The sequence below is a fragment of the Lipophrys pholis genome (genome assembly GCF_963383615.2).
Source record: "Lipophrys pholis genome assembly, chromosome: 6".
NCBI classification, from domain to species: domain Eukaryota; kingdom Metazoa; phylum Chordata; class Actinopteri; order Blenniiformes; family Blenniidae; genus Lipophrys; species Lipophrys pholis.
The window spans coordinates 33,502,553-33,529,705 of NC_137629.1; the positions used below are offsets into that span (position 1 = coordinate 33,502,553).

General features: G+C 42.3%; 1 protein-coding gene across 1 annotated transcript in view; it reads right to left on the reverse strand.

The window, feature by feature from the left end:
- The window catches only part of lingo2 (leucine rich repeat and Ig domain containing 2), a gene marked incomplete at its 3' end in the record, with an annotated part of 252,988 nt that overhangs the window by 153,969 nt on the left and 71,866 nt on the right, over nucleotides 1–27,153 (reverse strand). The window contains exon 3 of the mRNA XM_080466343.1: nucleotides 14,540–14,637. The remainder of the gene's footprint in view (nucleotides 1–14,539; nucleotides 14,638–27,153) is intronic.

The following is a 27,153-nucleotide window of genomic DNA, read 5'->3' on the forward strand; positions in this document are numbered from 1 at the left end:
CCGGGTTTATTTCTGAGCATTCTTGTTGTGATCGGGTTTAAAAAATGTCAGGTGAACGAGCCGCCCTCTGACTGGTACCTGGTATCAGGTATTCACAGGTAGTGGAAAAGCCTAAAAGGCGAGGTGAGGCAAGTCGAGTAGGGACGAGTAGGGACGAGTGGAAAAACACCAAAACAGTCCAACGTCATCTCAATTCAAAGTTTCATGATGAACATAAGTTGGTGTCGGTGAAACTAATTTTACGGAACGTCTTCCTGTGTCCAGTTACTTTCTAATCCACCGAATACGACTAACGACCTGGACAGAGGACTCACATCCACACTGATTGGTTGATTTCACTACTTTAAGAAAATCCACTAATGCAGACGAAAAACGTGCAAACTTCAGACAGAAAACCTCAAATCCTGTTTCAATCTGAAGAGTTTATTTAACCTCCTTTTAACAAGCGCCTGATCAATTCAACTGTTGCAAGGTTTTCAAGGTATTCAAGGTTTTACAGGTGTAAGCTGCTCTCGGTCATGATGAGAACAATTTTAAGTGAATACAACTCGTTAAGTAACAAATACAAGGTATTGTTTAGTTGCTCTTACTCAATACACGTTAGTAGCAGAGATCAACAGTTTACTTTTATTAAAGTAATTGAGTAAGGTTAGTGTAACTCAGGTGAGTTGAGTCAGTGAAATAGAATATATTTTCTGATTAATGAACACATTAAAATCTTCCTTGACAGAAACATTCTCATGATTAATTTGTCAGTTTTGTTAGAATAACATAAGAGGTTAGTGTCGTCCAGTTGACTAGATAATGTATAATGATAATAAATAATTATTTTCAGTTGGATAATAAGGTAGTTATTTTCACATTATTGTATCTTAAAATCATATATAACATCGCTCAGGTTTATGGGAATTATTTGAAATTACTTCACTATTTAAATTCAACAAATGAATGTTTTGAGAGTATACTTGACCGTCTACTATATATTGAAATGATTACACGTATAGGGTGCAAATCATTTAAATCATTTGTTCTATCAACTTGTGGTCAGAGATGAAATTCTCGGTTGAAAAAAGCACATTTATGATTTTGATTTTGAAAAATTATTCTAGTCAGAACAACAGAAAAGAGCCGATTAATTCAGCGCTGAGGGAACGATCCTCCATCACAGGACAGGAAGGAGTGATTATGTATTCTTGGAGGAAAGAGACTCGTGTTTGTAGTAATCCGTCCTGACGCCAGATATGTATCCTCTGATTTTCTTCACTTGTTTTTTTTTTCTCTCGCTTGTTTTCAATTGATTTTTTTTTTATTTATTCATTCCTTCAATTCCCCTGTATTTGTATGTCTGGGATCTGCAGGACACATTATTTGCATTAGCCGCTGTGCAGAATAAAGAATGAACTCCAGTTTTCTGGCTCGCCGTGTCTGTTCTCTGCCCTTTATGTTTCTCTGGTTCCCCATTTGACATTATTTGGCCAACTTGTTTGTTGTCATACCCGGTTTGTTCAACTCTGTGTTTGTCCGCCGTTGTATTTGTCTTAATGTTTGCAGGGATGTATTTGTTCTCTGCTGTTTGCCCGCTCGGTGAGGCTTGTGACTTCACTTGTAAAGACCAAACCCAACATGTTCCCCGGCACATATTTCATACGGAGCAGCACACTGAGCAGCACATTGCGTCAAGAAGACAATATTAGCTCTGCACAAGAAGAAAACAGATGCTGCACATTGCAAACCGACACAATAAATGATGCTTTGGTTCCTCTTTTCATCTGAAATCTGCATCTTCTGGTTTGGTGTTGGATGTGTTGAACCAGACTGCAGCACATAGCGACGTATTAATAATATTGCATCTCATTCATGCCGAGATGTTAACTAAAATTGTACAAACAGCTTTTTTTTATGTGACCTGGAAACCTTACGGAACATATATTTAATTATTTTGTATAAAAAAAAACCACATTCGTTAAATGTTTATATCTTCTGTTTCTTTAATGGCTTGTGTTGAAGAGATGAGAGAAATATATTCTGCTGAATGGGACAGCAGGACACTAATCTGTTCCACGGCTGCATCATGAGGGGTTTTTTGTTTTTGTTTAGACGGTAATAAATAAGACTCATGTTGGAGGCTGCTGTGGACATTTTAAATTATACAATCTTTTTCCCACTTCTGGGTTCCTGTAATCTTTTTTTTAGACTATATGGATTTTAAAGATTCCCCCTCATGACCTCTGCACTCTGATTAAGGCCACATTTACATAAACCAGGTTTTTACAAAAAATGATATTTCCCTCTACGTTTATAAAAAATATCTTCACTGACACGTACCGACATATCCACCTGGTTCAGAGCTGCTATGAGCAGCCAAACCTGTAGGGGGCAGTGTAACGAGAAGCATGAAGCCATGATAGCCAATCAGAATCCTGGGAAAAAAACACCACAGAAATATCACAAGTACCCGGGTACGTGTAAACGTGGCTTAAGAGTCACGCTTTCTCTCTCCTCAGACTCGTTGGATTGTATTGGGATGTTTTCACTTCTGACCTAAGCCGACAACCAGCAGCATTAATATGAAGCATTATTATTCAATGTGAGGCTCAGCTTTAACATTATTAACCAGGAAGCACTTATAGCGTTACGGGAATGTATATTTCTCAACACTCCCTCTTTTCAATAATGGATTAAACCCAACAAAGCTTCTATTTATAGTAGAAGTATTAAGAAAAATCAATGTGGTGAATAGACACGGGGTCTTCCAATTCTAAGCTCGACATGGTGTCCTATTGGTGGTAAAAAAAATAAAAGAAAGGTCCCCACCAGCTCATGTTTGAAATGCCTCTGTAGCACCCATCAATAAAACATCCGTCGTCACACACTGCGCCTTGTTATTAATGCCCATCTTCATGGTAATCTCTCAAAGGCATGGCTGACGGGGGGTTGGCTGTATTTCTTTACAGTCTGGCCGGTGGGATCCACCCCACGGTGCGCCAGAGAAAGCTCTCCCTCCTCACTCTAAATCTCATCCATGTGCCCGAGATAAGAATGGAATTGAGTTATTGAGCAGACCGTTTAAGACATAAGCTTTCGCTAAAGGAGGGGCGCGTGGGTGTGTGTGTGTGTGGGGGGGTCGATCCTACTAGGAGAAGATTTAAGGCTTTTTTCTTTTTTTTATATTTATATATTTACACGGGGCCTCGTCTCATCTGCACCAATTGTCTCTGATGAATCTTTGGTGGACATGCCACAGTGGGAGACGGAGCCAAGTGAGATTTTCCAAGTCGCACACCGACTAAAAGGACTCAAGTATGACGGCGGAGTGTCGAGTCCTGAGTTACGGGTCTTATGTTTACCCTGTTTGGTAGCGTAATATGCTGGCAGGAGCTCCATCCCCTCATTAGATACGGTACTTTGATCAGAAACTAAACTAATCATACTTTATTAATCTCCCCGGGGTGGCTACCATGCAAAACGGTCCATCCATTCCAGTTGTGTCCAACCTCGGTCCTCCAGTGTCCCTGTCCTGCAGGGTTAAGCTCCTCCCAGTTGCAACACACCTGATTGCAATGAGGGGCTCGTTATTGGGCTTTATCACAACCTCGGTGATGACATCATCATTAGATTCAGGGAAGCTGAAGCAGGGAGGAACTAAAACATGCAGGACAGGGGTCCTCCAGGACTGAGTTGGACACCCCTGATCCATTCAATAGGAACAGTTTCTGGTTCAGAGTCTTGCTCAAGGACACTTCGACATGTGGACAGGGGTGAGATGGGGAATTGAACCTGCAACCTTCTGAATGAGCGACCACAACTCTACCAACCTAACCACAGCCAAACTGAACTAATGCATGAATTAAACAACTTAAATCTTGTACATTTCTTTGAAAGTTGTGCTTGTTTGGAGGCTCATTAGCAGAGCTTCTTTAAAGTGGCGCTCTCATGCAGAGCTGTGCTGCAATGTGAGATCTGTGATATTAACAACAGAGAAAGAGCCCAAATTACCTGAGTGCTTCTGTGCAGGTGCGTCAGCCGTCTCAAAATTCTGCCTCTTCTCCGCAGAATATGGAATATTTTGATTGAACAATAGCAGAGATTTCTGAAAAGCTTCTGTGTCGATATTTATGCATCACTTTTTGGGTGAAATATCAAAATAACAAACATTAAATATAACTATACCATGGAAACGATAACAATAGTCACAGGGTGAGTTGAGTTGAGAGATGATGTGTTTGTTTCTTCCGGGTGTAAAAACTCAAACATTTCTTATGGTGACTTTATTCCACTTGGGAAGCTGAAGCGGATCCCGGCTGGCGATGAAGGTAAGACACACCCTGGTTAGGTCGGTAGTTTACCCGATACTCATACTCACAGCTACGGTCAAGTTTAACTCACCGGTTAACCTGAAAGGCTTGTTTATGTGCTGTGGGAGGAAACGGGAGGAAAACCTCTGCATGCTCAGGGAGAACAGACTCCAACTGTTCCTGTGGTGAAGAGTCCTCACCACCGTGCAGCCTCTCAAAAACATTGATGTCAATTAGGAGAAATTAAAAAACAAATATATCAAATCTTCCTACCCCCTTTTCGGACAAGTAACGCTTAAATATTCTATCTCGGGATTATTCGTTTGGAAGAGCGGCTCTTTCTTGTTCCTTTTGTTTGTTTCTCTTGTTTGTTTTGTTGCACATGTAGATAGATAGATAGATAGATAGATAGATAGATAGATAGATAGATAGATAGATAGATAGATAGATAGATAGATAGATAGATAGATAGATAGATAGATAGATAGATAGATAGATAGATAGATAGATAGATAGATAGATAGATAGATAGATAGATAGATAGATAGATAGATAGATAGATACGTGTGGTGCAGTGTTAATTCTATTGACTAAAACTACGATGTAAAATATTAGTCAACAAACCTTTTTTAGGGAGGAAAACAATAAAAACGTAATAAAAAGTGCTTTTCTATCGTGATTAACGCTGCTAATCACTTCCACACACTATGACAATGTAGATGGCTGCCATGCAAGGAGATCAATCCGTCCATTGGGAGCAGTTTGAGGTTCAGCGTCTTGCTCAAGGACACTCCGGCATGTGGACAGAGGGAGATGGGGACATTTACCAACTGAGCCACAGCCATCTCACATAATCTGCCGGACAAGTTCCCTCACAGTTTGTGCTCCAAGTAATTTGCAAACATGCAATTTGTCTTTATAGGAGCAGAAATGTTCAGTTCCAGCAGGTTTGAATCATTTTGGTGTTAAATGAACGGCCCAGTTGAGGCCGTCTCATTGAATGGAGACGGTCCTGTCATGGCGGCACTCGGTGGGGGGGTCGCCATGACAGATCTCTCTGCACTTACGGCTCCTCGTGGATGGAGTGCAGCATGACAAACAGTCAACAACCGTCTGTCACACTAATTGGATCCTGAAAGTGCGCGTGTCATGTTCAAGATTAATTTCTGTGGAGATAAAGAAGCCGGAGCTTAATGAATTATTCTAATAAACGAGCTCAGAAGGAAAAAGAGACCTGACCTGAGTAAAACTGCATTAAAGCTTTAAAGATCAATCTCTACCTGCAATATCAACTTCAGATAAAAAAAACTATTGTTTAACATATCAAGTAATTAACTTGTGTAATAATTATATGTGAATTAAATTATATTCAAAATCAAGAGGCAGCAACAAAATGTCTCTCTGGTGCTCCGCCCACTGGCAGGAAACGCAGTGGCAGCTTTAATGCACCGACGACGCAGTCAAAAGGTCGGTTAAGAGCTTCAGAAATTCAGTGAGATCAAACAATCGGAAGAGAAGCAGCAAACTCACATTTTACTTTTCACCCTCTGCAAAAAGAGGCCTGGCAGGTGTAAAGACAGTGTTCTGTAGTGAAGATGAAGGGGAGAGAAGATGCGCCCCGCTCGTGGAGTTGAAGTGTCACAGTCACATCCACCATTTTCTGCATGCATAAACATTTGCAGAGTTCCCATTGCTGCGTGTGACATGGCTGTGAGAAACACAGCGGATCTGTCTGGATGATGACTGAGGACGAGTGAGCAGGCGAAACAAAAAAGAAAAAGAAAAAGGGACAATCTGAATCTGTCTGAAAAGTGCCGCTCTTCATCCGGAGACACAGCGAGGAATCAAACAATCACAAAATGGCTTTCACTGTTCAGCTGCTGTTAATTGAAGCTTTTATCATCAACGCAAACCTAAAAACCAGCCGGCGTTTCTGCTCAGTTTCAAAAAGGCCCTTCTGTCTTCTCTCTTCTTCACAACAAAATACACTAAACAGCTTGCATTTCTATAATCCTGCTGGGACACATGTAAGACATTTTCATTCATTTTGTTCTCATTTCAGCACTCCCACCGCGCCGAAGGCCTACTGGTCCTGCACACGTGGAGAAATGAGGAAGAACTGGGGAGAAGGCTGCAAATGAAGAAGATATAATATCTGCAAGATGGAGACATTTCTAATAATGACAATACAGATAATAACAGGAACAGATCAAATGTGTGTTGTTGTTTTTAGGTTTATAAATCAGAAAATGGAAATATAGAAATATACCTACACTGTGATGGGTGATTGTATAATTAGATGAAGAAAATATAATTTAAGACTAAAATTACTCTTTCAAGGTTGTCTGAAGTAAATAAGTAAGTAACATGTATTTATATAGAACCTTTCACAGACAAAAAGCCCCAGAGTGCTTCACAACACATGAAATATGTTAAAGCTTTTGGAAACCTGAAAAAAATATATCCTTACATGCTTTTCATGAGCTACTATTTAATTTATTTAGATGTTTCGACTGATGCAGTTGGTTCAAAGTGTAATCTTCCAAAAAAACTTGTATTGAATATTCATTATTTTAAACACATTTTCATTTGCACATCAGGCCCTAGTCTGATCTAAATAGGTCCACGCTTTTGTCATTTAACATTAAAAACAGTCATAACATTCACGTTTCCGTCTTGTGGGGCGCTGGCAGGTTAAGTAAAGCTTTTAATGTTTCTAATGAGAATATTAATGAGGAAATAATGAGCACAGATCTCCATCAAATGGGTGCATAGCCTCAAATACAGCCACTTTATTCAACTGGAACACAACATATTGTGGCTCTGCAAAGCTTCAGGATATTAGTGCAACACAAATGGAGGACTTTTGCATCTTGTTTGCATCCGTTCAATCATTTCTCCGCTTTCTTTTTGTGTTTCGTTCTTCTGTCTGGTTTACCTCAACCGTTTTTATTCACATTTCATCAAGTTTTAACTGATTCAATGTGTTTTAATGTTTTTGTTGGTTCATCTGTTTAATCTAGATCAGGAATGTCAAACATAAGACGCTCCAATCCGGCCACAATACCATGAAGCGAATTGTAAAAATTTCAAAAGGAATGTGGAAAAAAAGACATTCAATCAAACAAAAACAAACTAATCTAATGAAGCGTCACTCCTCAATAACACCAGCTGATATAAAGACATGTCCTCTACAGCACTGAATGACAGCAGGATAGAGGAGAGGACAGGAGAACACCGTGGAAATGTCAAGAAGGTGTGATGGAAAAAGTCTAAACAGCGGAAAAGACAAGACTTATAACTGAACTGAAGCCATAATGAACCTATTTGAACTCTTTCACATGGTTGAAAAGATTCAATTATTTTTTCATGGATGAAACGGTACAAACTGGAAAGGTCACCATAGCAAACAGAACAAACACGCTCACAGTTTACAGTATTGCATGTGTTTGGATTGTGGGAAGAAACCGGGGGAGGTTGAAATAAAAACCTGCAAACACTACACAGAAAAGCTCTCAAGACTCTATTTGAACCTTGTATATCCATGCTGTGAGACAGGAGTGCTTAACCACTGCACCACTGTCGGCCCTGCCACCCTCATATCAACTAATGAAATCTCCAGATCATTACGATCCTCATCAGCTTCGCAATCTGATCGAAATGACTTCAGACCATCTCTTGGCCTCTGTCCAGGTTTTGACAGCTTGGCACGGTTTAAAGAAGCAGGTTACCGTGGATACCACACATGAAAGTGAGTTCACGAGTCCGAAGCGCTCCGGCCAAACTCGTTAAGCACAAAGTTAGCTACCCGATAATATCGTGTGAAGCGGGAAGGGGAGAATGCAGGTTCTGTGAATGAAGTTCCTCGCAAGTGCGGTCAGATCCCAACGGAGCTATCCAGGGTTCTGAGGAGAACATGGCTGTAGAACGGAGCTATCCAGGGTTCTGAGGAGAACATGGCTGCAGAGTGGAGCTATCCAGGGTTCTGAGGAGAACATGGCTGCAGAGTGGAGCTATCCAGGGTTCTGAGGAGAACACGCCTGCAGAACGGAGCTATCCAGGGTTCTGAGGAGAACACGCCTGCAGAACGGAGCTATCCAGGGTTCTGAGGAGAACATGGCTGCAGAACGGAGCTATCCAGGGTCCTGAGGAGAACATGGCTGCAGAGTGGAGCTATCCAGGGTCCTGAGGAGAACACGCCTGCAGAACAGAGCTATCAAGAGTCCTGAGGAGAACGCGGCTGCAGAACAGAGCTATCCAGGGTTCTGAGGAGAACGCGGCTGCAGAGTGGAGCTATCCAGGGTCCTGAGGAGAACGCGGCTGCAGAACGGAGCTATCCAGGGTCCTGAGGAGAACACGGCTGCAGAACGGAGCTATCCAGGGTTCTGAGGAGAACATGGCTGCAGAACGGAGCTATCCAGGGTCCTGAGGAGAACACGGCTGCAGAACGGAGCTATCCAGGGTCCTGAGGAGAACACGGCTGCAGAGTGCAGCTATCCAGGATCCTGAGGAGAACACGCCTGCAGAACGGAGCTATCCAGGGTTCTGAGGAGAACATGGCTGCAGAACGGAGCTATCCAGGGTCCTGAGGAGAACATGGCTGCAGAACGGAGCTATCCAGGGTCCTGAGGAGAACACGGCTGCAGTCCAGGCTGGTGACTGCCTCTTCCCGGCATTTCGCTCTGCAACATTACTCGGAACAGACAACTCCACTGACACATCGCTGCTCTCAGATAGTCCTCACCCTCTTTTGTTTGTCTGCCACATCCCACTCACTAAACCAGTCAAACTGTGCTTTGACAAGAATGCGCACAGAACGTTTTGCACAATCCTGAAATCCCCCAGCCGGCTATAATTGCACGCTACCAATGCTGAGTGCTTCTGTCAGCTGGATTGTGTCTTGGTATGTTTCAAACGCACCAAGTTTTTTTCCTTTTTTTTTTATCAAATCAATTCATAAGATTCTGTCAGACGTCAGAAGAAAAAAAGCTGTATCATTACATTGACATTATAATAATCTATCATTACAGTGTCAAGTCATATACTAAGGTGGCGTTAGCGTGAGAGCTGTGCAGAGTAAACCCTAACAAAAGTCAGCTGCACATACATATTCATAAACCCTACAATCATGAAATAAAAAGAAAAGAAAAAAAATCACCATACTTCAACCACTGATTATTGAGCTGTAAATGTGCTCCAAACTCTTTGTGACCATGAAGCTGTGAAACACCAGCAGCTACTATAGACAAGCCGGCTCACAGTAAACAGAACTCAGGGGGAGGTGTTTTATATTGATAAGCCCTGCAGCAAAGATGTGCTTCAAAACCCTCCTGCCACCCATGTTATATATATATATATATATATATATCTCGAAGAGCAGAGCAGCACACATGAGCTGCATCACTGCAGACACTGAAGGAAGAGGAAATCACTCATTTTGCCACCTCATATTTATTACCAAACAGACTCAGGAGATTTAAACCTGCACGCCTTTGATGAAGACTAATGCACTGTCTCTTTCTGTTTGTCTTTGACTGTGAGCTCAGTAATGCTGATTTATATGGCATCCCCGATTTAAAAAATACCCCATCCATTATAATCACTATAATAAAAATATCTGGTTTAAAGATGTGTATGTGTCATCTGCTTAGAGCCAAAACAAAATCATGCTGATCTCAAAATGTCTTTTACTCGATTCTACAAAATCCAACAAGCTTATCCTCCAAAACAAACAACACATAAAGTACATGTACAGCTTCAAAATATTTCCAAGGCTTCTGCAGACTGTACTGTCTGAATGCTCATTTATGTCGTAAATGTCACTGCTTCTTCGCTCCGATGTGCTAAATTCATTGGACTGAGCATCGGGCGTTCTGAGTCAACATCCAGGGAAAACAGGAAAAAGAAGAGGAAAAGGTTTTAATAGAGCGAAGAAGAAGGAGGTCGTTGATAACTATGACGTTGGCATCGGGAGGTTGCACCAATGATATTGAGAAAGAGGCAGTCGGATTCCTGACGGCGCCGCTCCTTTTGTCAGTAAGGCCCGGTGTTTTTGTTTCACGCTTACACGTTTTACTGGATTTGGTACCTGAAGGTTTATGTTGAGATTGTAGACATTTTCAGTCGAAATTGCTTGGTTTTGTGAAATCATAGACATTTCTATCACTTATACTCTGCTTCAACAACAAAGAAAAACTTTAATCTAAAGGTTATTATGGCACTATTTTACCTGTTCTATTCACTCAAGATGAAATTGGGATGTACGTATGTGGCCCCTGTTTGACACCGCTGCTCTAGATGATCTTGTCTATATATTTGTCCAGTTTTAGTTTGAAGGCTCCTACAGATCCTGTGGTGTTAGCACTCTTTTTAACTGTGTATGATCTTCCTTCATGAGGTAGATGAAGCAATCCAAGACTCAAACTGTAAGTCCGTATTTATGCTTAGAGAAAAAAGTTAGGAAGCTCTTGTGAGACAATGTGGACATGGTCCAACATTTAACCTGATTGGAAACTATTTTTGGAGCAGCGCTGGCATCTCTTTCTGCTGGGTTCCTTCCTGTTTGCTGCAGCTCGTAGCAGCAGTCACACTGCGGGGAACATCACAACATTTCTGAAGATGACGGCAGACTTTCTTTGGTCAAACAACCGTGACAGTCTGTTAACCCTTCCTCCACTCTATGATGTAACACCACTGACTTTTTTAACAGCATCTGTCCTCTGTGATGACCAAAGTTTCCCAGTGTGTACCCGCCAAGGTGTTCTTGCTCATGTAGTAAAGGAGGAGTCGCCCATTCAGGCCAGAAATCATTTTGTCCAACACAAATACGAAGCAATCCAGCGCGGTTCAAGCCACCGGTTTGTGCTGTGGTCTTTGAATTTAGCATTCTGTGTGTCAAATTCATCGACTTCTTATTCCAGTCCTGTTGTTTATGCCCAAGGCAGTACTAAAAAAAGGAGAGAATGAAATATACAACAAAGAATTGAGTAAATTCAAGTGATGTATGAGCTCAGCTGAAAAGCACATATTGTAAAAGTTTATTAAAAATGAACTAATGTACCTGATTTATACGTCTTTGTCTGCTCTGTGATTGCTGTGAAGACAGTGGGGAGGTCGGGGTGATTTCTGGGGTGTGTTGGTTTGGCACTGGAGGGACGTCTGGATGCTATTCTCTACTCTGACATGAGCAACAGCCCTCTGCAACCTCATGGTAATCATTCTTTACAGCCTCTGCTTAATTAAAATGCCACATCCACTGTAGCAATATACAGCCGAGTTCTCCGCAAATTAAAAAGGAATTAGGGCGGCAGATGTGGCCTTAATGGCTTAATCATGCCTTAACATTCATTCCAGTAAAGTGTGGCTGCAGATGAATACTGTTTTTAATTCACATCCATGAATAATGCCTAAGAACTATTTGATATGTAAATTCAGAGACAGCTGTGCTGGGTATGGTAAAACCTCCACGTGTGACAGCAAGTCCTGAAAATGGAGCCCGGCGAATTGTCGCTGAACAAACATCACCATTAAAGTCGGTGAAATTAGCGGGCAGTGTTTAAACCACTTCTTCACAGCTGTAACCATCTCTCCTCAATGCTGATATTAGAAATATGCATAACATTCAGCAGACAGTGTGTGTTAGTATGTCCTGTATTATAAATCCTCTCATGCTCTTCCGCTCCCCGCTTCAATGTGCCACGACGGTGGCTTTTATGGCAAGAACGTTGGTGAAATATAAAGAATCTAATGCTCAATCTTCCTCCTTATTTTAAAAGAATTGACAGGTAGTAAAGGTGAATCAACAAGTTTTAGTTGTGTCTGATTTTAACACAAAAACAAAGGCAGGTGAATGATGATTTTTGCCATAAATGAAGAAATTGTATCATACCTTTCATGTCTTTTTATTTGAATAAAGAGACTTTGAACATAGGACATAATTAAATCTGTTATCAGCCAATGTAAAGGTGTTGACAGAAGAATGCAGCACATTTAGATTCCAATTTCAATGTGAAGTTAATGGTGTGTCCAGGCGATGAAAACAGAGCTGGGGATGGAGGCACGCTATCACTGCTGGGAGGAGTTTTCATGCTTTAGTATCAATGGAATGCAGACAAAACTGATAGAATTTTGTTTATTGGATATTTGATGTCGTTGGATCGGGCTGGCACTACTGTGCCAATTCTAAAAGTGAGCAGATCGTCATATAAAATCAAACACGGTGAAGGAAAAACCCAGCGTTCACCTATATCCTCCGTAAACATGTCACTTCCCATGTTTTCACGCTCGATTGTCATGGAGACGTGAAGCTCCGCCAGCCGATGCAACGTTTTGGACCAGACCAGAAAAAGTAGGCGTGAACACCAACCGCATGAACTCCCATGGATTTGGATTGGCACCAAATTCCTCCCCCGTCTCTGCACCTTCTAACGTATGGATATGATGCTTCCGTCAAAGCTATGATAGATATGAGATGTTTCAGAAAATAGGAAGGATACATGGATTTAAAGCAAACGCGTCTCTCCCCGTCACTTTGGAAACTCGCTCAGGTCCGATCAATGCTTTGTTCTTCTTCTGACTGACGTATTCACTCCCGATATCGGAGTAAAAACTAAACCTCTCTACCTGACGTCTCTGCTGAAGATCGATCCCAGCAAAGAGCCGCTTCACCATTCAGAACCGTAAATACACTTTTTCTTCCTTCTGCATGAGCCTCCCATGGACCGCTCCATATCCTTCTACCTGGAGTATGTTTATCTTTCTTCTCCACTACTACAACTTTAGTTTTTTTTTTTACCCCCTGAAAGTGTAACCCTGAGAATGAATGTAGAAAGACTAAATTAAGGGACCCAATTTGAAGCGGCACCACTTCACTGATAAGCTGTGCCAGTGATCTGTGAGAGCACTCAGGGTCTACTACATTATGACAATACAGAGGAATAAAGCAGATGAAAGAGAATAGTCTGGCAGAGCAGAAATCAGATGGGCAGAGGGAGACGAGAAAACAATCTAAAGTCTAATTGTGTTTTGCCTCGCGGCGTCTTGGGAGTGCAGAGAGACACATTTTCTTTCCCCACATCGTTCAACACAGTCCCTTACCCAATGTGATCACATTAATCCCCCCCCCCCCCCACACACACACACACACACATCATCCCTGGACGCAGTTATTGAAAAAAGTGACATGAAAAGCAAATGGTGAAAGGGAAAACTTAACCAAAGCCGTTAGAGTGGAGCAGAAACATGCAACACTGGCATTTGAGGCTGTGCATTTAAGCGTGCTGGCTCGACGTGTCTGACACCCTCCAAGTCATTCTTTGTCATCTCTGCCCTTTAGGAAGAAAATGTCATTTTGAAGCGTTAAGCATCGAGGGGCAACGCCGGGGCAGTGATTCAGACCTCCACTTTTGTCCTCTTGTGTTTCTTCTGGAAATATAATTAATGATGTAAAACTGACATTCAAACCAGGCGCAAGCCGGCCCCTGATGCACGCGCCAACACCATTTTGAATGTGCATTTAATTCTCTCGTTTGATCCCTCGTTTTTAGGATTCTCTCCAAGCACTAGAATGGAAGTAATGCAACCATCACAAAGTGGTTCCACTATCCGAACACGTCAAATAATTCCAGCGTTGTTTTATATAATGTTCATTTAGTGTCATTTACATACTTGCAGCAAATGTTTAAATCTATTAGTAAGTAATGCTAAATACACATTTTGAACCAAATCTGATTTAGATGGATATACAAATGCTATTTGTCTTTCTGAGAAGTCCAACATAATAAGTACATAATGAACATTTCTCATCTACATGTTATTTACAGATCGCGTTTCTTCCATGTGCGGCCAGACAGTGTTAAACAAAACTCTATAATACAAAAAAACTAATTTTCTCTCCATAGATTTAGAAAATGTGAATTTAAATAAGCACTGATGATAATTACCGTGGTAATTATCATCGGTGTGTTATTAACCGAGAGTAATTGAGCTCTCACTGTCAGGCGACCTTAACGTCGGAGCAGATGGCCCAGTGACATGAGGCTGAACATTCATTTCCAATACACATGGGTTGCTGTTACTTTAGCCATGTGTTTTTCAGATGCTATTATTATCTGTAACGGTACGAGTGTGTGTGTGTGTGAGAGGGGGATACAGCGTGTGAGGATTTGACTAAAACGTGCATTTAGAAATTAGTTCCTTCAAAGTTTCCCTCATGAGATGGAAGATCTGAATCCATGTTGACATACCTGCTGGGCGTCCCAATGTCAGAGGTCCATACACTGTCAGAGAAGTCCCGTCGCAAAATCCCCGGTGTGACTTATTCACAGGTCGCTTACTCCGGGGTCTGCAAATATAACAAAAGAAATACACAAATCAGAACCGACATGGCGAGTGAGCTCACGACTTCAACCAACTCGCCTGCCGCTAACGCCCAGCGATCCAGCATGAACATCCTTGAAGAAATGTCAGTCCATGGGAGAACATTAGCTGAACCACGTCGGGCAGGAGCCGAGGAAAAGAGCCACATGACATATGCGTGGTATCTTTCTCTGTGCCTGGTCAACTTCATCATTTTTCTCCCTAAACAGCTGCCAGACATCGGCTCATTACGCCGTCTCTTCAGCTGGAAAAGACAAGTGAGAAGCACTTTCCAGTCTCGTGCCGTTCAATTTTGCGACACCGCCTCGGACAGTGACTGTGTAACTGGCTGACACACGCACGTGCACACACACGTGCACACGCACACACAGCTAATGTACACAAACAGTTTCAAGGCGACTCGACAAAATCCCCTTTGTCCAAACTTTTAAACCCTTTTAAGCCGGCGTGCTTCACCCAGAAAATGCAGAATGACGAATGTTGGTTCATCTCTGCGCGGCCGGCGCCGACGCCTCCCGTGTTAAATGAGTGGGAGAGAGCAGCATGTTCAGTCGGCCAGACTCACGCCAAACTGGGAATAATGGCAAAAACAACCGTATCGAGTGTGAAGCTAGAGTTTACTTGTTTCCCAGCATGTCTGGAAACTACAGCTACCAGGAGTCTGTCCATATGAATGTCTGTGTGTGTGTGTGTGTGTGTGTGTGTGTGTGTGTGTGTGTGTGTGTGTGTGTGTGTGTGTGTGTGTGTGTGTGTGTGTGTGTGTGTGTGTGTGTGTGTGTGTGTGTGTGTGTGTGTGTGTGTGTGTGTGTGTGCGTGTGTGTGTGTGTGTGTGGTTTCATTCCGGAAAGACACAACAGCACCCACTAGAGGCCCACCATGAAAACGACATCGTTTTCAGCAATTCTGCTTTTTGCCGAGGGAATGGACACGGTTTTTCACGACACTGTCATGTAAACGTTTTCCAAAACGATGCATTACCACAGGGACTTGAAAAACATGATTACAAATGATAGGAAATCAATTCAACTAATAGCTTGTTTGTGACGCTCTCATGGAGGAAACACGGTGAACCATTAGCCAGCACGTGATTCTCGTGATCTTAGAATAAGAATACTATGACGATGAAGTTCTAGAAGTAATCGAGTACATTTCGGGACACGGACATGATGGTTTCTGGCTGACACACAGTTGTCAGGTGCAGCTTTGGGTGAGTCGATGTGCTGGCCATCACCTCTTCACAGCGGAGCGAGAGATGACACGTTCTGTCAGAAAGAATCTTCCACCTTTCATGACAGGAGTGATGCAAAAGTTTCCAATAAAATCTTTCATTATAACTGTAGGAAAACACAACTTGGATATCTCACAATGCGCTCAGACGGTATGAGGTTAATATCTTCCATCATTTCTAAGTTAAAACACTGAGAATCACCATCCTACCATATAACGTCCATCTTCTTTGTTCTGGAGGGAGACGGTTTTCACCATTTCAAACTAAAGCAACCCACTGCCACCACGAACTCTATGATCAGAAATAAAGTTGAATAAACGTCCTAACACACAATACATGTGAAACACAGTTTCTTTGTTATATTATATATATATATAAGTTCCTTTTCTCTGAGGATAACCTCTTTGGGCTTAAACACAGTTTCAGGGTGTTTAGTGGACGAGTGTCGCTTCAACACTTTCAAATGTTCATTCAACACTTTTTCTACTGCTAAAGATTCACTAAACTCTAATTTTGTCCATTTTATCAATATTCTCTCAGCACTCTTGCTTTCTTTTCACATTTCAAGTGAACTTTGTCATTTCTTCTCTCTGTCGACTGCAGATAAATGTTCATCTTCAAAAAACATTTGTCCTTGCAATGGTTTCAAACTTTTATTAGTATTTGTACTTTCATTTTATTTTTAATGAATTATTCTCACTTGTAATACAACACCTAAACTTAGGTCTTTCTCTACATAAATTAATCAAATGCCGACTTATTGATATTTAAGACGTAGGAATCCCTGTTCTATATCACGTCATCCACCTTAAAGTCACCGTTCTCAGCCAATGAGAGACAAAAAGCCGGTTCCAGTCACAACATGTCAGCCGTCCATCACAGGACAAACACGAGCAAACCAGAGCCTCAGGCCTGGACTCCAACCAGGGACCTCCTGTAAGGTGAGCATGTATTAGATTCTCCATTTAAGACCCGACACCTAATGTACCAGATCTTCTGTGTCACTTTATCCTGCGTTTACCATAAATTATAAGTTTTATTATTACTCTATCTATTCCTATCAAACTACTTCCATCCCAATTTATCCAGTAAATCGATCACTTCAAAATCTATCATCCTTTTATGTTTTTCTTATATTGTTTTTCTTTTTAAAAAAAAAAAAAAGAAGCATAATGAGAAGTCATTTAGAGGCAAAGACAACTTTTCCAGACAGATAATAGGAGATTATGAAAATTGTGAAAGATTTAAAAAGAAAAAAGTCTTAACAGCTCAGAATGACTCATTATGTTGGAGTTCAGCAGTATTGGCTTGCTCACTGATTTCACTTGCTAAGCCACATCAGAGCTCCCTAAATAGGCCATATTCACTATGGCTAAAACATTGTTTTGCATAATGCCTCATCGAATGTCGTTCACGTGCGCCGGAACTGTCTGAAGCACGCCAGCAGACATGTGAGCGATTTCTGCCGACACCCAAGGAGTGCTCACCTCTTCCACTGCTGCTATTTCCATCCCACCCACTGAACAGCCTAATCCACTGTAGGAGGATTTGCACGCTGTAGTACGGAGTATTTGTGCAGCGGCGAAATGAGTGTGGCTTAATTGGAGCAAAGACTTAATGAGGACCCCTTGAGGATTATCATCTGTGGCTTAGGAATGGCCCAGGTAGCGGAAGACACGGTCAAAAGGATCAAGCTCAAAGCTTCCCAGATTGGAGGGACGGTGCAGAGCCGCAACGGCGCCACTGCAGTCTTTACATTCTTTCACTTTTATTCTAATTTATTTACTCTATTTCTTTGCTTTCGAGGCAGGTCCTTGGAGAGGGGTGAACTAAAGTGGAAATCTCCGTGGAAAATAAGGCTTCCAGGACCACCGGCAGTCTGCAGCAGCAGGAGGAACACAATGCAGCTTTTCTCTGTTTGTTTTCTCAAGCAGATTTTGTCACAATAAAACTGTATTTGATATTAAACCGCTTGTATTTAAATAGACTCTCTCTGATTGGTCATGCCGTTTATAACCTCCTCATTATTATCAGATGTAGGCGTGGCAACCATTTTGTAAAGTTGCCAAAAGTCATTGTGTTTGATGAAAGAAAATCAAAGTTGAAGCTGAAGGTCATTTAAAAAGGAAGAGAAGACTTATTATGTGTGTGACTTCACTCTGAGAAGATTGTGGGTTCGAGGGCGGGCTTCCTGTGTGGAGTGAATCGGAGGAATGGGCTTTCTCCTGTTTCCTTCCACAATCCAAAGTACCAACATGTCCGACAAATATGAATGCTGACGGACGGTGAAGAAAACAAAATAATACGTCGTGCTCTAAGCCCCCGTTTTACAACAACTCAAGTTATATAGTTAAGTCAAGTTATATATATAAAAACTAAAGTTTTTTACTTAAAAAAAAATGTAATTGAATACATTGATAACGTGAACATTATAATTGGAGTTATTGCACATCCATCCCGGTGACATGTGACATTAACTCCCACAGAAGTGATGTTAGGCAGCCGGTCCCTCGGTGCTCCTCCACTTAATGTCCTCTGGAGCCAAACAGCCAGTTTATTACGAGTCATTCGGTGTGTGGAACAGAAAGAGATTGATCCTCGTTCCCCAGAGAACATTTTACTGGCATAAAGTCAACTTCATTTGTTGATCATTCGGTTAAACTCATCGAATGTCCCATTTACCCTCAAATTCCACAAACAATTCAACGTCTGAGTCACTGAAACAAACAAGCGTGACTCAGGATCACAATATTAATTGTTGCTCATTCTTTCACTGCCAATTGTCCAGCTCATTACTCAAATCATTCAATAATCCAGATTACTGACTGAACTGGTGGAAACGTGTGTTTGACTAAGGAAAGGAAAAGCCAGGGCTCTGGTGAGGAGACACAAACGACCCTTCACCGGCTCTCCAAACGGCTTATTTCTCCGAGGAGCCCATCTCCACTTGACAGCCACAGATCAGATATGACTGACCAAGATAAATGGTGAGGCTCTGAAGTCAGATCAATTCAATCCAGCAACTGTCTTCGCCAGGAACAAAAGGCCATACTGTCAACAAGACTCAACTCACTCTGCTGCTTATTCACTGTCTTTTTGTCCTTGTTACGTAAAATACCACAAACTGGGACCGCCTCACTTTTCTTTCTTTCTTCTTTTCAAGGTAAACAGGTGTCGTCCCCCAAACCTGAAGTGCTTCACTTCATTATTTTAGTTCAGCTGTAGTGGGATGCTCTGCAGGACCTCCTCTACCGGGGCCCTGCAGGACCTCCTCTCCCGGGGCTCTGCAGGACCTCCTCTCCCGAGGCCCTGCAGGACCTCCTCTCCCGAGGCCCTGCAGGACCTCCTCTACCGGGGCCCTGCAGGACCTCCTCTACCAAGGCTCTGCAGGACCTCCTCTACCGAGGCCCTGCAGGACCTCCTCTACCAAGGCTCTGCAGGACCTCCTCTACCAAGGCTCTGCAGGACCTCCTCTACCGGGGCCCTGCAGGACCTCCTCTACCGAGGTCCTCCAGGGTAGACCTCCTCTACCGAGGCCCTGCAGGACCTCCTCTACCGAGGCCCTGCAGGACCTCCTCTACCGAGGCCCTGGAGGACCTCCTCTACCGAGGCCCTGGAGGACCTCCTCTATCGAGGCTCTGCAGGACCTCCTCTACCGAGGCCCTGCAGGACCTCCTCTACCGAGGCCCTGCAGGACCTCCTCTACCGAGGCCCTGCAGGACCTCCTCTACCGAGGCCCTGCAGGCCGTGTGCTTCTAATGCGCAATAAAAATCCTCTCAATCACACACACTTGTTTCCTTAAGCCATCGCAGTACATAACCGTTTCCCTCTTGGATTTATCACCTGACTTTATATCTCTTAATGTGAGGTGTTTCAGCTCTCGCAGGCTGGCAGGTTGGAACTCGGGCAGACATAAAGCCGAGCTTGACTCATCCTCTGCACCCGCGTCACTCGGCCCCGGCGCCCCGATGAGCCGGAGGAGACGCGAAGGACGAGTGGAGGTTTGTGTATTCTCTTCAACCGGCGACACAAACATGCTTTCAGAGCCGCTGCATTGATCCACATCTCAATCGAATGACGGGCACAGTGAGGACGGGTAACCACTGAGATCCCCGGCCTCGTGGCGGCGTTGTGTCCGGGAGGTTTGGCTTTTGTGTGTTTCTGAACTACAACCATGTATTTTTTGGTGAGTGGATTTAAAGTCCTGCTTTGCAGCGGGTTTCTGTTACTCACTGTGGACGGAGCTTAATCACCGTGTCCATATGTGCAGCTTCCCTTCACACTATAAACACGGGCTATATAAGTGGTGTCAAATATAAGGCCCGCGGGCCAAAGCCGGCCCGCAAGAGGCTCAAACCCGGCCGCCACACACACCAAGCAAATTGTAAAATATTGACTTTTTTTTAAAGACATTTCTTCAGAGTTCTGGACACAACAACACTGAGGCTGAAGCTGAGGTCCCGGCGCCTCGAAGCCGAGCTGTCAGGCTGTACAAACAACCAGAAAGCAACAGCTTCACTGACTGTCGACGTATTTCTGCACAAGAAGGTCCCATTAAAATCGTCTTTATGTTGAGATCGGCGTCATTCCCAGGAGCAAACGTTTGGTTTTTGAAGACATTTTCATCCCGTTTCACTCTGCGCCATAAAGAAGAACCTAAATTTGAAGGTTGTTGTGGGATTATTTTACCGGTCCGGCCCCCTCACATGAAACTGTGCTGTATCTGATACTCCTGGTCTATATTAATATCCGGTTGAAGATGATTCTTGTCTCCTAACTAAACAACAAAGTTTTAGCTTTGCTAATTGTCAAACATGCAACATTTACTTTTGTCTCACAGTAAAGACGGATGGAAATAACCTCAAAGTGAAATCAAGGATATATTTAGTCTAATTTGAAGCATCTATATCAAATCACATTCAGCTTTGAGGTGTTTTTTTTTTTTTTTTAATACAATGTTCATAAGAAACATAATTAACATATATTACACACACACACACTCAATTAACTGGAATAACTCAGCTTCACGTTCACGTAAACCCGCCTCCAACCTATAGCGCCTGGAGAAGCTTTATGAAAAGGATTCACGGCCTCCTGTCCTCCGTTTCTCTCTTCAAAGAGAATAAAACACAATGCAGGAAACGCAAACTCAGCTCTCCTATTTTTTTTTATTTTCTTTCTCCCCGCAAAGGAAACATTTAAAAAAAAAAAAAAAACAGAGTATGGTGACTTGAAGGTTATTAGTTCAGAGAGAAACTTAAGTGTCATAAAGAAATGGTGAAACTTTAGGTCAGAAATCGATCTGTTGACGAGAACAACACACAGTCAGCACAAGATAAAGAAGTAAACATCACTTAATAAGGAGAATGTTTTTGCTTTGAGTCACAGTTAGTCAGGAGAGTTTCTTCTTTGCTAAGTTTGCATGTTCCACCTGTGTGTGTTTTCAAAATGAACTTTTGGATCTTGGTTGTGACTGAGTGTGTCCTGTGGTGGACTGCTAACGTACCCAGGGTGTAATCCACTACAGTTACATTAAGGCTCCTCTTACACGACAACCATTCCAGTTGTTTTAGCATTTTCGTTTCAGAAAAGTTTCACATCTCCTCTATAACATTTTGAAAACAATGAATGTTAACGTGTAAATGGAAGAAACGCTGAAAAATATGTAATTTTCATCTTTGGATTTGGTGCCATTGATTGTTTTTGTAATGAAGCCACACACACACACATGTAAGTAAGAACAATGAGCTCTAAACATGAACACTGGGAGAAGACGGACATTGTAGGGGACAGACCACCAAGCTGGATTGTTTTTATGGTGACTGTCAAAATAAAGCTACGAAGTTGGATTGTTTTTATGGTGACTGTCAAAATAATGCTACCAAGTTGAATTGTTATTATGGTGACTGTCAAAATAAAGCTACCACGTTGAATTGTTATTATGGTGACTGTCAAAATAAAACTACCAAGTTGGATTGTTATTATGGTGACTGTCAAAATAAAACCACCAAGTTGGATTGTTTTTATGGTGACTGTCAAAATAAAGCTACCAAGTTGGATTGTTTTTATGGTGACTGTCAAAATAAAACTACCAAGTTGGATTGTTATTATGGTGACTGTCAAAATAAAACTACCAAGTTGGATTGTTATTATAGTGACTGTCAAAATAAAACTACCAAGTTGGATTGTTATTATAGTGACTGTCAAAATAAAACTACCAAGTTGGATTGTTATTATAGTGACTGTCAAAATAAAACTACCAAGTCCAGGAGAAAATGGACTGGGAGTCATAAACCTTGTTCTTAGTGTCCATCTACTGAGCATGTGCAGAAGAACTATCTACTATGGTCGTGGTGAACATGAGCATTAGCAGCGTTTCAGAAAAGAACTATATTCCCATTTCCACAGAGATTGAGTCAGAGCATTTTCAAAAAGTTGTGTTTTCAGTGGCTCTGAGCACCGTCATTGTGTAAAAATATGCGTTGTTTAACCATAATCACATGATAGGAGCAGAAGGTGACGGCGAGCAACTCCAGCAATATATTTAAAAATGAAACAAAGGAGCACAGCACGCAGACGACCAAATATAATTTATTTAAAAACATTCTGTTTTTTAAAAAAAAAAAAAAGGTAAAAATGATGGAACAGGAAAGTACTTTTGTGCCTTGGGCCCCATGCTGGGAGCTCAGCGGCCACCTCGGTGCTTCCCAAAACAAAGCTTTATTGCATCACAGCTTGTGGCACAGGGAGCCTGAGTCAGACTCAAACAGCGTCTCGACCCCGGCCTTCGCTTTATGAGGTCGGGTCGGAACATTTGCACAGAAACGACGTAAACGGGAGGATGTGAAACCAGGGTTACAGGCAACACTCGCAAATAAGCACTTCAGCTCAACTAGACAAATTAAAAACAACAACAACAAACAAAAAAAAAACTGAACAGGTCGTCTGATTTTTTATCGGTTCAAACTCCCCGTTTGTGTCACTGCAGAATTCCGTCTGAACTCATATGTGAAGAACTCTGCTATAAAATCTCAACATTCCTTTCTAAAAGAAAAAGGATATTTCAGCTGGAAGGTTGTCAGACTCACCGAACCAATGCGATGATAACGAGGGATGCACCAATACCCGATATTTCTTAAAGAAGTACGAGTACTAAGCTTAAGTTACTCCAATACCGAGTACCGATAAGAGTACTTATTAAATGCCACAATGCCCGAGTCATACTTGGGGTGCAAACGTTATGCGTTGCGGCCAATGGATCATGTGTAGCATGTAGCATAGCATGTAGCATCGCCCCGAAACGCTTTAGCATGTAGCAGGTTAGCTAGCTGTCGAGACGTAGCAATGGCGGTAAGGAGCAGTGCGTCCCTGATTATTTACTCTGGCACTTCCCTTCTAATTTACCGGTTTGAAAAGAGACATTTGGTTGAAAAGCTGCAGGTCAGGTTCAACTTCCTCCATCATCCTGAGGTTTAAATTCACACAAACAGAAACGTGTTCAGAATTTTGCAAACGTGTCCAGGTTTGTTAAAATGTATATATTTTTTATAAATATGTTCATATTTAGTAATGACTGAACATCTAAGACCTTAAAAAGAAAAAAGCACGGTTTATTTTGAAAGTCCTTTTTTGAGGCGCAGTTCTAAAATGCTTTGAAAGATGGAGCGATGTGTTGTGTGAAAATCTTCCTGAGGTCGGATTTAGTTTCACTAAACTCAGACTAACTGTCATTTTAAGTAAAGCAGCTCCAAAACACTTTTATTTTGTAGAAGTGGCTGATGAAGCTCCTGCTTGTGTTACGTGTTGAGCAGCGAAACCAATGAGCAACCTCGGGTTAACGCCGCTGCTCCAAATGCCTCTGCTCATGAAGTGGGTGGTGGTGTACGAACTACCGTATTTTCCTGACTATAAGCCGCTACTTTTTTCCCACGCTTAGGAACTATGCGGCTTACAATGTGGTGCGGCTTTTCTGTGGATTTTTCTTCACCCGCCAGGGGGCGCTGTAGTATAAAGTGAAAAAAACGAGACCGACACTGACATCGCCACAGAAAAGGTGTGTGACGAAGCTCTTCTGAGGCTGTTCAACTCCGACACTGAAGAAGAGGACTTCGATGGTTTCAGTGCGCAGGAGGACGACGACGAATAAAGCAATCAGTAACTTTTCTGTTTTGTTTGATAAGCACTTTTATGCTTTGGGCACCGTTCGGAAACTGATCAGTTCAGTTATGTTCAGTTAAACTAAATATTCAGTTCAGTAGTTAAACGCGGCTTTTAGGCCGGTGCGGCATATATAAGTACATTTCCAATTTTTTTTAAAAACTTTGTTGGTGCAGCTTTTATTGAGGTGCGCTCTATAGTCAGGAAAATACGGTATCTTTCTCCTCCAGTTGATATTTTCACAGAGCATCATCTACGGCCCGTCTAATTTGTGTGGTTCTTATTAATGTTAAAGAATCTCTGAACCTTCTGGCTGGATGGTTTTGTCTCGTGAGCTTCATGTTTAAAACTCTTAAAAAAACAAGATCATAAGCATGTTTTTCACTTATAGCTCAGACACAACGCTGCAGCTGAGAATAATTCAAAGAATGACAAACAGCATCTGATCTCCATCGCTGTCCTTTTGTGCTGCTTTATTCTCCACTGAGGAACGGACTTCCTCATTAGTGAGATATATTTTGCTGGCTGTACTCCACACCTCGGTCGATGTCTGCTGCAGACAGGTGTTGGGCTACACTGTGATGGAGAAAAAGCACGCAAGACTGTTGAATTATTTATAGCCAATGAGTGCATATTCTACACTTAATGTGGCGGTTCCAGATTAGAATCCGTCAGTGGATCTACCAATAACGGTGATTCCAGAGAAAAGTGGTGTTGTTCTTAGGATCATCTGGGATTGTTTTTCTAATACGACTGTGAGTTGTTTCTTTTTTGATTAATTAATGGAACAGAAGAATTGAACAAGTACAAGCACAGGTACAGCCTTGTGCTCTCATGCACCCATATTATGTGATACACAAATCAGCCAAAACATTATGACCACCTGCTAAATACAGAGTCGCTCCTGAAACGGCCCCAAAGAGTCCATTTGGCCAAATCCTGGGAATTTCAAGGACCAAGTAATCAATAAACCTTGCTCGATCACGACCCTGTCACCACATCACCGTCTATCCTTCTTTGGATCATCATCATCATCATCATCATCATCATCATCATCATCATCATCATCATCCACCATTAAAAGAGCTGCAGGTTTGGAAAATGTTCTGAAAATTTAAACACCACTGAAATTCTTATGCTGGCTCATTTTCCTACTTCTAACACTTCAACTCTGAGGACAAAATGCTCACTAAGGCCCTAATTACACGTTTCAAGTGAAAATGCATTATTTCTGTGTTTTCGTTTCAGAAAAGATCTGCGTTTGCGCGAATATTTTCTAAAAATGATGCGAAAGAAACACTGAAAATTGTCATTTTCATGTTGAGCCACTAGTGGGTGCTGTTGGTATAAAACTACCCAGGAGAATATGGACTGCGAGTCATGACACCCTGGTAATTGTTCATCTACTCACACATGTGCAGAAGAGCAACAGCATGCGCAGTAATAGCCTTTCCGCCATCCAAAGGCCCAACAAAATGGGCCCAAAGCCTGTCGTTTTTTCAAGGCGACGGAGCCCAGGTGGTTTCGAAAAGTTCCACCTTTGAGCCCCATTATGTAACAAAAGCTTAGCATTTTCACCAAAAACAGCTGCCGTGTAAACGGACCCTAACGACCAAGCGGAATGATAAAATTAATCTGCACTGCAGCTGTCGGTGGTCATAATGTTGTGGCTGACGGGGGTATTTGGAGTTAAACTCTCCAAGCTGCATTGATCCTCCTCAATCATGTTGCACTCAAACTGTGCAGAACTTCCTCCTGCGCGTACCTCTGGTCCATCTGAGAAGTTTTTTTTCCATCTTGTTTTAATGAAACGCATACTTTGTGATATTGTTCGCAGTACATTTAGCCGAAGGAAGTGATTTGAAGGTCCAGAGCCCGCACAACCTGCCACAAGGGAACACAGATGACTGGACACTCTGGAAGTCCTGATGTCATAGCACATGCCACCAAATCCACAGTTAATTGGACACCTCCTTCACACCGGGCCGGTCGGTAAACAGCAGCCCAGGACAAGGCCCAGAATAAACAGGAGTAAACAAGCTCACAGAACCAAACCAGCAGCAGATGTGCTGTCCTCTGCATTATACCGTGTTCAGACGGAACAAAGACGGAAAAAAAAAACCCTCTTCTTTGACTGCATAATCCTCAGCATTCGACTTAACTGATTAGCCTCTCGGTGCCTAACAGCTGGTATCTTAGCTCAATTTGTCTGGCTTGGAAGTGTTAAGCAGAATCGTGTCTGCGGCATTCTTCCTGCCAAACGGACGTTTGTGTTTGTGTGTGGAGGAAAATGGTCAGCGGCCAGGTATCGGGGACGGATTGCACATGATCAAAAAGGATTTCATGGAAGCAGATTGAGACAAAAGACTTATGGAAATGTAGCGCTGCATTGTGTCGGATGTCTGGGTTTTCAGGCGCCGGTCCGCCTGAACGTTTGAGAGGATTTAAAAAGACACACCAGAAACAGTTAATTCCTGCTGAGGAGAGAGTGAACAGAGAGTGAACAGTGCACTGGCAGGCCACTCCACTCCACTGGAGGTCTATTAGGCCATAATTTGATCAGAAGTTTTCTTCTTTTTTTTCCCACAGTAGGTTCGTCTGCAGAGGGAAGCTTTCTGTGATATCCACTACGCTAAAGTTACCGTGCGTTTGTTAGGGAAACAATTGACTCATTTCCAGATCAGTGCTACTCATTACACAGAGAAAGTGAGTAAACACAGATGAGCAGGCCAATGTGTCATAGCTTCAACAACACCAGCTACTCTAAACTTTCTCTTTTGTCAAAGAGAATTTAGAGAAAACGAGCTGAATCTGGGTCATCACATTTTCCTACGTGGGAAATATATAGACATGTGGAGGAGATAACATTAATTTAACAGTAACGACGGCACAGAACTGAAATCAACCCTTTATTAGGGAAGGGAGCATGCATTATTCAATATCTGTGCTAAGTTCGAGATAAATCCTGTTTCTGTAGGATTTATTTTTTTTTCGATTTTACTAAATTATAAAACAGCAACACTTGACATTTCTCAGAATACCCCGGATGCTGCAGTTGGGAGTGATGCAGCAGTAATATGTGATTTGGCTTCAAC